This window comes from Sus scrofa, chromosome 2 (assembly GCF_054392235.1).
Source record: "Sus scrofa isolate SSC_HxYL_T2T_F1_AM1 chromosome 2, Sscrofa_HxYL_maternal_Yorkshire_Landrace_v2.0, whole genome shotgun sequence".
Classification (NCBI taxonomy): Eukaryota; Metazoa; Chordata; class Mammalia; order Artiodactyla; family Suidae; genus Sus; species Sus scrofa.
This window is the reverse complement of record NC_139384.1, coordinates 119,905,561-119,918,872: the sequence shown is the minus strand read 5'-3', so window position 1 is coordinate 119,918,872 and position 13,312 is coordinate 119,905,561. Positions and strand designations below refer to the sequence as shown.

Below are 13,312 nucleotides of genomic sequence, written 5' to 3'. Positions count from 1 at the left end.
GTGGCATAGTGGGTTAAGAATATGGCTGCAGTAGCTTGGGTTGCTGCAGAGGCCCGGATTTGTTTCCTGGACTGACACAGGGGGTTAAAGGATCCAGCACTGCTGCAGCTGTGGCTCAGATTCAATTCCCTGGTCTGGGAACTTCCATATGCCATGGGTATGCCCCTAAAAAAGACAAAAAAGAAAAAGATAAAAAGGTTTTAATTTTAGTGTATGTTTTCTTCCTCACAAAATTATATTAATATTATATATTGTGTTAAATTTATTTATTAATACATAGGTATTCATCTAGTTAGGCCTAAATTACTAATATAGTAATGTTAAAATCATATAATCAAATTTACCAAGCATTGTTCTTACTATGTAGTATCTAGTTCACAAAACCCCACAGAGAGCCTATTTTTAAAGGCATTTATAAAATTAAACACTTAGTTAAAACTAGTTACTTTATGAGTTCCCATTGTTGCTCAGCAGTTAGTGAACCCAGCTAGCATCCATGAGGATGCAGGTTCAATCCCTGGCCTCGCCTAGTGGGTTGGGGATCCAGCATTGTTGTGAGCTGCGGTTTAGGTCACAGATGCAGTTTGGATCCCAAGTTGCTATGGTTCTGGCATAGGCTGGTGGCCACGGTTCCAATTGTATCCCCAGCCTGGGACCCTCCATGTGCCACGGGTGCAGCCCTAAAACAAAAAGACAAAAAAAAAAGTTACTTTAAACTTATCAAGTTGTGGCTGGTATTATAATCCCTTAAAAATAATTTCCACAGACAGGAGAGAATATGGCAGAGTAGTAAGATATGAATCTCACCTACTTCCACAAATACATTCAGAATTCACCTACATGTGGAACTATTCACACAGAAAATTTATTGAATGCTGACAAAAGACCTCAGGATTCTGATAGAATAAGAAAAACTTTGCCAAACCAGGTAAGACAAAAGAAAGAAGAAAGACAGAAGATATGAAAGGAAGCGGGACAGTACCTACACTTCTAGCAGGGATCAGGAAAGAGGAAAAGCTCCTACACCCTGGAAAGTACCCCCACCCAGCAAGGAAATCAGCTGGGACAGAGAAGGAACTTTAGAGTATTGGAGGAAAACACAGCAACTGATGTGAAGCATTTAAAACAGAAACAATCCTCCACAAATGGTCAGTACTGTTCCCCTACACTCCCCAACCATATACTGGTCAGGAACTGAAACTCCAACTTTGGAGATCAGACTCAGAGAGAGACCTGGGATTTCTACATGGGAAAAAGAAACTTGGGTTGGTTGGGTAGAAACAGCCTGGAGAAACTGGAGTCTATGGCAAACATATACGAGGGCATAAGCTCAGAAAACCCAGTCAGTTTTGGAAACTAGTTATCGTCTTTTGGGAGTGATGAAGGGAAGAGGTGGGATCTATCACTAGAGCCTTGTTCCCCACACCTGCTTTCAGATTGCAAGACACTGACTCTTCCAGCTCTGGAAGCCACCTAGATCATCTACTACCAAGCAGCCCCTGCCCAAAGGGCTATAAAACAGGCAGAGTGACTGCAGGAATAGCACAAGCTCCATGGCACCTGCCAGTGGCCCAGCAGGGGACTATGAGAGCAGTGAACATTGCAGGCTGGACAAAGGGTTATGAGAGACCTGCCAACATACTTTTCATGGCTGGTTGTGGGAGCCATAAATGTTCTGGTGGGTAAGTGGAGTGATCACGGAAATAGCATAAGCTCTGTGGCTGCTATAGAGAGCACTCCTGCCAGCAGGCCAGCAGGGAAAGGGACCACAGGAACTGCACAAGTCCCACAGCTATAGAGCCTTTTAGCAACAGTTAGTGAGCAGCCCCCACCCTTGGGGCTACAGAGTGCTCCCTAGCATGGCTAAACAAAGGGAGTGACTACAGAACAATGCCTGCTGCTGCAGCTACAGAGAAAATAGTCCCGAGAGCCTCCCTGGCAAAGGGAGGGAATTCAGGAGCAGCTGCTAATGATGCCAGATATAAGAAAGGGTCATGAGAGGTGCCTGGTAGAGTTTAGGATTGCTGAAGCCACTTTGGCACCCCACCCTCTACAAAAGCTATCCCATGAACAAGTGTGATCTCCTTCATGGACCCCATCTCCAGCAGCCACCTGGCTCCAGGAGAGGTAGTGTGATGCTGCTGGTCCCATCACACACTCTGGGTACATGTGAGCTGCTACCACCCCTGAGAACTCCAGTACTTGGCACCTGCTGTTGCATCAGTATACCTGCTGTCAAGGGGATGATAAACATAGTAAGTTAGACAATATAAGACAACTGTCAAAGTGATGACAGTAAAGATGATACAAGGTATTGGAAAAAGAATGGAGACACTGATTGAGAAGTTATAAGAAATGTTTAACAAAGAGCTAGAGGATCTAAAAAGCACAAAGTAAGATGAATAGCACAATATCTGGAATGAAAAATATACTAGAAGGAATCAATATCAGGATAATGGAGGCAGAATAATGAATTAGTGAAGTGGAAGACTGAGTGGCGGAAATCACTAACACAGAAAAAAAGAAAAAAGAATAAAAAGAACTGAGGAGAGTCTGAAAGTCCTCTGGGACAACATTAAACATAAAACATTCACATCACAGGGGTTCCAGAAGGAGAAGAGAGAGAAAGGGCCAGAGGAAATATCTAAAGAGATTAGTCAAAAACTTCCATAATCTGGGAAATGAAACACTCACCCAAGTTGAGGAAGCACAGAGAATCACATACAGGATAAATCCAAGGAGAAACACAGTGAGACAAATACTAATCAAACTGATAAAAATTAAATACATAAAAGAAAACATTAAACACCACAAAAAAAAAGCAACAAATAACATATAAGAGCATCCCCAAAGGACAAGAGCTGAATTTTTTTCAGCAGAAACTCTGCAAGGTAGAAGGGAGTGGCAAGATATTTTTAAGGTAATAAAGGGGATGAATCTAGAACAAAGGCTCTCATTCAGGTTTGATGGAAAGATCAAAAGCTTGTAAGACAAGCAAAAGCTAAGAGAACTCAGCACCTCCAAAGCAGCTCCACAACAACTAAAGGAACTTCTCTCGGCAGAAAAGAAAAAGCCACAATTAGAAATAAGAAAATTACAAATGAGAAAGTTTACTAGTAAAGGCAAAGATAATACAAAAGTAGGAAATCATTGACAAATATGATATCAAAACTAGCAAGCATGATATGAAAGGACAAATGCAGAACATTGAAAATGCATTTGAAATTAAGAGACCAGCAACCAAAAACAATTTTGTACACATATAGATGTTTATCTCAAAATCTAATGGGAACCACAAACCAAAAATAAACTATAATGGACACCCACAGAAGAAAGAAAAAGCAATCCAAATGCAATACTAAATACAGTCAGCAAATAACAAGAGAAGACAACAAAAGAGGAAGGGAAGAAAAAACACCCAAAATAACAATACAAAACAATTAATGGCAAGAAGTGCATACTTACCCATAATCACATTGAATGTAAATGGATTAAATGCTCCAAACAAAAGATATAGACTAGCTGAATGGATACAAAACAAGACCCATATATACTGTTTACAGGAAACCCACTTTAGACTTAAGGACACATACAAAGTGAAAGTGAGAAGATAGAAGAAGGTTTTACATGCAAATGGAAATCAAAGGAAAGCAGGAGTAGCAAAACTCATATCAGAAAAAAAAAAAAAGAATTTAAAATAAAGGTCACAAGATACAACGAAGGACACTACATAATGATCAGAGGATCAATTCAAGAAGATGTAACAATTGTAAATATATATGCACCCAACACAGGAGCACCACAATATATAATGCAACTGCTAACAGCCATTAAAGGAGAAATCAACAGTACACAATAATAGCGGGAGACTTTAACACCCAACATACCTCAGTGGACAGATCATCCAGACAGAAAATCAACAAAGAAACACAGACCTTAAATGACACTCTAGAGGAAGCAGACTTAACTGAAACTTATAGAACATTCAATCCCAAAGCAGCAGAATATACATTCTTCTCAAGTGCACATGAAACATTCTCTAGGATAGATCACATCTTGGCCACAGATCATGCCTTTGCAAATTTTTAAAAAATTGAAATTATTTCAAGCATTTTCTCTGACCACAATGCTAAGAGACTAAGAAAAACAATAGCAAAATAACACAAACTGCTGGAAGCTTCTTCCTGAGAAGAAATCAAAGAGGAAATCAAAAGATACTAAACAAATGAAAACAAAGATATAACAATCCAAAACCTATGGGACACAGCAAAAGCAGTTCTGAGAGGGAAGTTGATAGCAATGTCATTATAAATCAGGAAATAAGAAAAAGCTCAAATAAACAACCTAATCTTACACCTAAAACATCCAGGGAAGGAAGAACAGACAAAGCCCAAATTAGCAGAAGGAAAGAAATCATAGAGATCAGAGCACAAATAAATGAAATAGAGACAAATACAACAAGAGAAGACCAATAAAACCAAAAGTTTGTTCTTTGAAAAGATGAATAAAAGTGACAAATCTTTAGCCAGACTCATCAAGAAAAAAAGAGGGATACGGAGTTCCCGTCGTGGCGCAGTGGTTAACGAATCTGACTAGGAACCATGAGGTTGCAGGTTCGGTCCCTGCCCTTGCTCAGTGGGTTGAACGATCCAGCATTGCCGTGAGCTGTGGTGTAGGTTACAGATGCGGCTCGGATCCCGCGTTGCTGTGGCTCTGGCGTAGGCCGGTGGCTACAGCTCCGATTCGACCCCTAGCCTGGGAACCTCCATATGCTGCAGGAGCGGCCCTAGAAATGGCAAAAAAAGCCAAAAAGAAAAAAAAAAGAAAGAAAGAAAAAAGAGGGACAGGTTTCAAATCAATAAAATTAGAAATGAAAAAGAAATTACAACTGACACCACGGAAATACAAAGGATTGTAAAAGACTGTTTGTAAGCAACTATATGCCAATAAAATGGACAACCTAGAAGAAATGGACAGATTCTTACTAAGGTACAACCTACCAAGACTGAACCAGGAAGAAAAAGAAAATATGAATAGACCAATCACAAGTACTGAAATTGAAAATGTGATCTTAAAAATTCCAAAAAACAAAAGACCAGGCCCTAATGGCTTAACAGGTAAATTCTACCAAACATTCAGAGGAGAATTAACACCTATTCTTCTGAAACTCTTCCAAAAAATTGCAGAGGAAGGACACCCCCAAACTCATTCTAGCAGGACTTCATCACCCTATACCAAAATAAGACAAAGAAATCACAAAAAAAAAGAGAAAATTACAGGCCAATATCACTAATGAACATAGATGCAAAAATACTCAACACAATATTATCAAACCAAAACCAACTATATATTCAAAGGATCATACACCATGATGAAGCAGGATTTATCCCAGGGAGGTACCACCTGACACTGGTCAGATGGCTATAATTAATAAGTCTACAAATAACAAATGCTAAAGAGGGTGGAGAAAAGGGGACCCTCCTACCCTGTTGGTGGGAATTAAAGTGGTACAACCACTATGGAAATATGGAGTTACCTCAGAAAACTAAATATAGAAATATCATATGATCCAGCAATCCCACTCCTGGGCATCTATCCAGACCAAACTTTCATTCAAAAAGACACATCAACACCCATTTCTGATTAAAAAAAAAAATAACAACTCTCCAGAAAGTGGGCATAGAGGGAACCTACCTCAACATATAAAAGCCATATATGAAAATCCCACAGCTAATATCATTCTCAATGGTGAAAAACTGAAAGCAGTTCTGCTAAGATCAGGAACAAGATAAGGATGTCCACTTTGACCACCATTATTCATCAGATTTTTGGAAATCCTAGCCATGGCAATCAGAGAATAAAAAGAAATAAAAGGAATCCAAATTGGAGAAGAAGTAAAACTATCACTGTTTGCCTCTGACATGATACTATATTTAGAAAATCCAAAAGAAATTACCAGAAAACTGTTAGAGTTCATCAATGAATTTGGGAAAGTTACAGGATACAAAAATTAATGCACAGAAATCAATTATATTTCTATATATACTAATAGTGAAAGATCAGAAAGAGAAATTAGAGAAACCATCATATCAAAAAGAATAAATACCTAGGAATAAACCTACCTAAAGAGACAAAAGACCTGTACTCTGAAAACAAGAGGCTGAATGAAAGAAATCAAATATTACACAAACAGATGGAAAGATATACCATTCTCTTAGATTAGAAGAATCAACACTGTCAAAATGACTATATTACCCAAGGCAGTCTACAGATTCAATGCAATCCCTGTCAAATTACCAATGACATTCTTACAGAACTAGAACAAAATATTTTAAAATTTGTATGGAAACACAATAGACCCCAAATAGCCAAAGCAATATTGAAAAAGAAAAACAGAACTGGAGGAATCAAGGTCCCTGACTTCAAATTACACTGCAATGCTACAGTATTCAAAAGAGTATGGTACAGGCACAGAAATAGACATATGAATCAGTTGACGAAGGTAGAAAGCCCAGAAATAAACCCAAGCACCTATGCTCAGTGATCTATGACAAAGGAGGTAAGAATATACAGTAGAGGAAAGACAGTCTATTCAATAAGTGGCGCTGGGAAAACTGAACAGCTACATGTAAAAGAATGATATTAGAACATTCTCTAACACCACACACAAACTCAAATGGATTAATGACATAAATGTGAGGCCAGATACTATATAAAACTCCTAGATGAAAACACAGGCAAAATGCTATTTAACACAAATCATAGCAACATCTTGTTTGATCCACCTCCTAAAATAATGAAAATAAGAACAAAAATAAACCCATTGGACCAATTAGACTCAACAGCCTTTGTACGCAAAGGAAACCATTTTAAAAAGAAAAAGAAAACCTAGAGAGTGGGAGAAAAATCTTTTCAAATGATGCAACTGACAAGGACCTAATCTCCAAAAATATAGGAACAACATACCACTCAACAACAACAAAAAACAAACAGCCCAATCAAAAAATGAGCAGAAGACCTAAATAGACACATGAAAAAATGCCCAACATCACCAATTATTAGATAAATGCAAATCAAAACTACAATGAGGTACCACCTCACATTGGTCAGAATGGCCACCATTTGCAAGTCTACAAATAACAAATGCTGGAAAGGGTACGGAGAAAAGGGAATTCTCCTACACTGTTCGTGGGAATGTAAATTGGCACAACTATGTATAACACTATGGAGATTCCTTGGGAAACTATATAGACCTACCACATGATCCAGAAATCCCACTCCTGGGCATCTATGCAGACAAAACTTTCATTCAAAAAGATACATGCGGGAGTTCCCATCGTGGCGCAGTGGTTAACGAATCCGACTAGGAACCATGAGGTCGCGGGTTCGGTCCCTGCCCTTGCTCAGTGGGTTAACGTTCCGGCGTTGCCGTGAGCTGTGGTGTAGGTTGCAGACGCGGCTCGGATCCCGCGTTGCTGTGGCTCTGGCGTAGGCCGGTGGCTACAGCTCCGATTCGACCCCTAGCCTGGGAACCTCCATATGCCGCGGAAGCGGCCCAAGAGATAGCAACAACAACAGCGAAAGACAAAAGACAAAAAGACAAAAAAAAAAAAAAAAAAAAAAAGATACCTGCACTCATATATTCATTGCAGCCCTATTCACAACAGCCAAGAAATGGAAACAACCTAAATTGTTTCATCATTAACAAATGAATGCATTAAAAAGATGTGGCACATATATACAATGGAATACTACTCAGCCATAAAAAAGAATGAAATAATGCTATTTGCAGCAACATGGATGGAATTAGAGATTCTCATACTAAGTGAATTAAGTCAAAAAGAAAATGGCAAGAGCCATATGATATCATTGGTATCTGGAATTAAAATATGGCATATATAAGGAGTTTCCATCATGGCACAGCAGAAATGAATCTGACTAGGAACCATGAGGTTGTGAGTTCGATCCCTGGTCCCACTCAGTGGGTTGAGGATCCGGTGTTGCCATGAGCTGTGGTGTAGGTTGCAGATTCGGCTTGGATCTGGCACTGCTGTGGCTCTGGCATAGGCCAGAAGCTGTAGCTCTGATGTGACCCCTAGCCTAGAAACCTCCATATGCCACTGGTGTGGCCCTAAAAAGAAAAAAGACAAAAAAAATAATATAAAATATGGCACATTTAAAGCTATCAACAAAAAGGAAACAGACTCAGGGACTTGGAGAAGAGACTTGTGGTTGCCAAGAGGGAGTGGGGAGTAGGCGGGATGGATAGGACATTGGGGTTTATGATACAAACTATTACATTTAGAATGGATAAGCAATAAGGTCCCACTGTACAGCACAGGGAACTATATCCAATTTCTTGGGATAGAACATGATGGAAGACAGTATGAGAAAAAGAATGTATATGTGTGTATTGCTGGGTCACTATGCTGTACAGCAGAAACTGACACAACACTGTAAATCAACTATATTCTAAGATAAATGAATGAATGAATGAATGAATGAGTGAATAAATAGAAAATAATTTCCACAAATTTAAATTTCTCTCAAAAAGCTGATGAGAACTTGGCATATTTTACACGGTACGCAAATGAATATATGAAATTTTGTATTTAGGCTTTATTTTAATGACAGTTGGAAAAATAGAGCTAGCACAGAAACTCAATGGACAATCAGGTGCTGGGCACAAGGACTTGCCTGCCATCCCCATGGACAAGGCCATCTTGAACATGGAAAGGCCTTATTTCACAATCTACAAGCCCCAATTTACCCATTCCCTCCTGGAACATGTAAAGTTTCCCAGAAACCAGGAGCTTTCTGTCACTCAAATATACAACTCCCAACCCTCACCTCCATCACCCTGGAGGTGTGGATAAAGAGCTGAATCCCTGGAACCATCTCTCAAATTTCATTTCCAAGAATCAGCCTGTAACTTGACATCATCCCAAGGCTACCTGACCAGATTCCAATATCTATAAGAAGTCACTGATCTATAAGCAGAGAAAGTTCATGGGAGGCAGCCCTCAGAGCAAGTCTTTCACTGAGGACCTCATCACTGAGTCATCCAAGTTCCCTGTAGCTCAGCTGCCTGACCACCAGGCGGCCAAGATTGAAAATGACTACTGATCTGCCTCCTATGACTCTTCATTACAGATACAGAATGTAGAAAGCAGAAGGCAGACTCCAGAGAAGAAATGGAGGTTCACAAGGAAGTATCAGAGAGAAAAATTCAGTCAGGTGATGTCCAACTTGGGAAATACGGTTTTGAAAGAAGAGATGGAAACATCATTGCCTATCCAGAGGGAACCTGGTCTCTACTGGACCAGAGACTCTTTCAAAATTCCTTGTACCATGGAAGGTCTAAGGGTTCTCTCTTTTCCTACAGCAGGATCACTCTGAGATCTACAGACTTCAGTCCATGGAGATTGGGGATGGAAGCCCAGACCTGAAGATGTGTCCCTATGAAACAGTGGTAATGACCAGTAAGGGGCAAACGAGGTATCTTCCAGACTTGAAAAGCATTTATCAGCCCAGGACTTCACAAAATTATTTTCCATGTCTCCCCAAGAGTTTATCAAATGGGCTTTGGGGAAGTAGAACAAACTCAAAAGCGGTGTCTCTCTTCTGATTGCCCTCACCCTCTCCACAACTCACTCCTAGCTTTGCTGCTTCAGGGCTCTAGAGATAGAGTTAACTTGACCTTAAAGTAAGCTCTTCTGCTGGTGGGATTGGATTGGGGTTATCATCTCCTTAGGGGACCAGAAAGTTGGGGTGGGTGTGGAGGTGGCTCTCTTCCCCAGATGTATGGGAAGCCAAGACTTCTACAGTTCTGGGGTTGTGGAGCATAGACTTTCTTCCCCATAATGAGAGGTCAGTGCTACTTCTCTCATCCCTGGTCCTCAGTGCACAGGGAAAACCAAATATGGATTCAAGCATACAGAGTTAATGTTTGGGACCTCTCTCTGCCTCTACCCCCACGTGAAATTTCCCAGAAGAGATTAAGGAAAAATGCATATGGCACATGGTCTTCTCAGCTGTCTTGAAAAATGGATGGGTAGAAGCCTCAGCTCTGGTAGGATGAGGGTGAAGGTGGGAAGCAGCCAAGCATGAAAGGAAAGCTCCAGGACCTGCGTGCACCCAAGCACTGCTCCTCACCTCACTATAAAAAGTTTTCCCATCACCTGAACCTCCAGCTTCTTTGCCTCTAGCAAGAGTAGGCTCCAGCTCAGGGAGTTCTCCAACAGGAAGGCTGCTCTGTCCTCTAGCTCACCTTGTCCTCTACTTGTAACTCCCAAGTTTCAAAGATGCTTGCTTCAAACCTGTGGCTTCCCCTGAAATGTTACCTTAGAGTGAAAATGTCACCAAAACAAAACCCCTGCCCCCAATCAGCCTCCAGGGAAAGTCAGCTGATACTCTACCTTCTAGTACCAGTCCAAATCCTGGGCAGAACCCAGGCCTTCAAACCCTTGGATAAGATCAAAAGGCCAGGGTACAGGAGCATTTTTAAGTGTCCTGGACAGCAGGTTCTGCGCATACCCAACCCTAAAGAACGTAATTTATTGGGCACTACCATCTCACACTTCATTTCTCACCTAACTCTCTGCCCTATCTTAATCACACTCCCAGCTTTTCCTCTCTAATGATAGATGATACATAGATAGATAGATAGATAGATAGATAGATAGATAGATAGATAGATAGATAAATTTATCTGTCTCTTTCTGGGTCTAGGTTTGTTGCCCATGATAATGCATATGATAATGCTGGGGAGAGGGACTGTGCTTAGGATTAAAGGTTGTATCCCATATATATATATATACATATATAATCATTACATAACAGTCTATTATTGTCAATATTAAAAGTAAAAGAGTCACTGAAAAGTAGATTTGAAACATGTGTGTGTGTGTGTGTGTGTGTGTGTGAGACAACAGAGAGGGAGAGAGAGAGAATCCATGTACAAATGATTCCAAGATAAGGCAAAAACATGAAGGTAGCTCTTTTTTACTGCCTTCAGACTTGAGCCTGCTGGTCTTTGGACTGGAACTGCATACTACCAGCTCTCTGGGGTCTTAAGCTTGCTGAATCACCCAACAGATCTTGGGACTTGTTAGCGTCCACATGGTGAGCCCATTCCTTAACTGTTTATAATAAGTATCTTTCTAGATAGATAGATAGATAAGGAAAATTGTTGGAAATAAATATTTTATTGTACCGTGCCACTACGTGTATGCACACACATACACAGGCACAAATATATATTCTGTTTCTCTGTAGTACCCTGATTAAGACTGTTGTATAAAGGGCACTGAGGACAGCATTTGCATCCTAACATTAGGACCAAGAGATCAGATCATGCTCATAAGTTATCTAGTGATGGAAACAACATTAAAAAAAGTATTTTCCAGCACAACATGACTTTGATAACACCTGCACACTTTTATAAAATGCTTTACCTGAAAAAAATAATTAACATTATTGAGGCAGCCAAAGGGTAAATGAGTCTCATTAATAATTATATTTTTAATTTTCTCCTCACCAAGTGATTTTTTCATGTGCTTCTAATCATGAGAATGCACTTTAATAAAGCTATAGAGTGTAGTGTTAAAGGGATGGCACATTTAACATTGTGCAGTAACATAAAATCAATGGTAGCTAGTCATACAGGCATTTTCAATTTCCATCATACATGGTACGCATGCAGCCCTTGGTTCAGTGGATAATCCAATTGTAAACAGTGACTCACTGTTAACAACTCTAGGAAATAGGATTAGCAATTTCTAATTTCAAAGTAAACTTATTTCACTTTTGTCCTGCAAATAAAAACAATGTGTTCAGAGATTTAGGTTTTCGGCTTTCAGAGCAGGCCAGAAAGAACAATGTTAGAAACAAAATTTTGTTGTACTAATGCCATTATTGGAAGCCATTGAATATATGTTCATAATAGATTTTTAACAGTATGGTACCAAAATAATGATGATAGTGATGATGATGATGATGATGATGATGATGATGAGACTGAAGTTCATCCAGATAGAACTTAAAATTTGAGTTGAAAAAAAAAGTAATAGAATCTCCGAAAACTAAAAATCTTTGACGTATCCACTACCCAATGTAATTAGGAGAAAAATTTAAAGTTTATGTAATGTTGGAAAGCTTTGTTTCCAAAACAAAAGGTTTAGGTGAGATTTTAGGAATTGTGTTTGTCTTGGAACACAGTTAAATTTAATCAGTAATCTTGTAATTTTTGTGAATTGTTTATTGTACCATTCTAAAATCTATTTTCCTCTACCTTACCTGTGAATTCCTTTAGTAGAACACTGCCTCGATCGAAACCTATATCTCTACACTGAGTTATAGACTCTTCTCAATTCCCTATTCCAAAGAATAGAGGATGGTGGCATTATTCCGCTTTTGGAATACAAAAGTGTCACTGTGTAAGGCCATAGGGTCTCCTATCAATAATACTCATCCCTGGCTTTTAAAAAATATTTGTGCTTGAACTCTCCACCCAGGGATTTCTCTAATTGGTCTGGTTTGGAAACTGCTAATCTGTATTTTTTCAGCCCTCCAGATATTTATAGTATACAGCTATAGTGGGAAAAACAAGCCTGGATTAACCAAGGAAGGGTTACTCCAAAAGGAAGCCTGAGGCTATGTAACTGGGAATTAGAACCATGATATTTATTGTTCAAGCTTGTAGCAAGAAAACTGTACTGAATCCAAAGGGCAAATAAGATCAATCAAGAGATAGAATAAAGTTAGTAGACAGAAAAATCAATATTGCAGACTGGAGGAGTTTTGTGGAACAGTTTTTATGACTTGTGATCATTAGCAGAAAGTAGATTCAAGAGATAACTCAAATAAACCATTCTAAGCTAAGAAAACTGAGAATAAATATCTTCCTAGCTCCTTCTGTGGGAAACTTGACTACCTGTCCAGACAAAGAAATTATACTATCCTACATTGTAAGTTACATTTTTTTCCACTGAAGTCATTAGTCATCAACAAACTTGTTCACATCATTTTGATATGGGTAAATATTCTCTAATGGTAAGATTAGAGAAGATCTCTGTAATTTATAAGTTTATGGTAGAGAGTAGTTAAACATTAGAGCTCCATGTCTACAACCGACCCATTCTACTCACCTTTACAGTTCCATTCAGCTTATAAACTTGTAAAGTATCTTTATAGATCTGTACTCTTGTTGAATTTTGGAAGCCACTGGAATTAACTTATTTATCAATCTTTTATTCTGTAGTAGCTATATCTGGTAGGCACCATGAAGGCACTAGGCACTCAGAAAAAGATA

The 13,312-nt window shown here is 39.2% G+C and overlaps 1 protein-coding gene and 1 pseudogene across 2 annotated transcripts in view; one reads left to right on the top strand and one right to left on the bottom strand.

Annotated features, from left to right (window-relative positions):
• Positions 1-9,449, top strand: part of LOC146405663 (dematin-like) — a 121,610-nt pseudogene extending 112,161 nt beyond the window's left edge.
• The window catches only part of MACIR (macrophage immunometabolism regulator), a 790,687-nt gene that overhangs the window by 120,076 nt on the left and 657,299 nt on the right, over positions 1-13,312 (bottom strand). The gene's annotated exons all lie outside the window — the stretch shown is intronic.